We start from the raw sequence: 989 nt of genomic DNA, 5'->3' as shown, positions 1-989 counted from the left end.
CTGGTTCCGTGACCCACAGGACAGATGTCCTGGTTCCGTGACCCACAGGACAGCTGTTCTGGTTCCGTGACCCACAGGACAGCTGTCCTGGTTCCGTGACCCACAGGACAGCTCTTCTGGTTCCGTGACCCACAGGACAGATGTCCTGGTTCCGTGACCCACAGGACAGCTGTTCTGGTTCCGTGACCCACAGGACAGATGTCCTGGTTCCGTGACCCACAGGTCAGCTGTTCTGGTTCCGTGACCCACAGGACAGCTGTTCTGGTTCCGTGACCCACATGTCAGATGTTCTGGTTCCGTGACCCACAGGACAGATGTTCTGGTTCCGTGACCCACAGAACAGCTGTTTTGCTCCTGGTTCTGACCCATTTCAGCACATCAGTGTTTTATGAAGCGATGACTAAAATGACCTGTTTTTTGAATGGAGTCTGGCGGACTCTGCAGACCGAGACCGGCACCGGGTTTGTGAGTCCGAGACCACGTCAACACCGAACCACAGAGCTGTGTCAGAGGTTCGGTGACCCGGTTCGGATGCGAAACAAAAATGTAAATAAGGAGGACGATACTGGAAGTTAGCAGATAAATGTTACTGGGAGGCTAAAGGACGCTGCAGGATGACGTCACGACTCACTAACCAGAACCGAACCGGTCAGGACGACACAGAAACAAAAAACACAGAAGAAACATGGAAACTACAACAAATCTAGAGAAAAACACGCTCACCTGCTGACTACTCTTTCTTTTTCCTTCTTCTCCTTCTTCTTCTTCTTCTTCTTCTTCTTCTTCTTTTTCTTCGTGAGTTTATTGGCGGCCGGCCCATCACCGCCACCTGCTGGTGTGGTGGTTCATCGCAGGTTTTTTTTTTACATGTACTGTTAAATGTAGTCAAATTCTATTAATCAATTTATTTATTTACAAATGTAATTATAGTTTGTATATGTTTGCTCCTTTGGTTGTTTTTCAGTGTTTCTAACATGTTAAAAATATAT

This window comes from Nematolebias whitei, chromosome 1, assembly GCF_014905685.2.
Source record: "Nematolebias whitei isolate Nwh7 chromosome 1, NemWhi1, whole genome shotgun sequence".
NCBI classification, from domain to species: Eukaryota; Metazoa; Chordata; class Actinopteri; order Cyprinodontiformes; family Rivulidae; genus Nematolebias; species Nematolebias whitei.
This window is presented reverse-complemented; position numbering follows the sequence as displayed.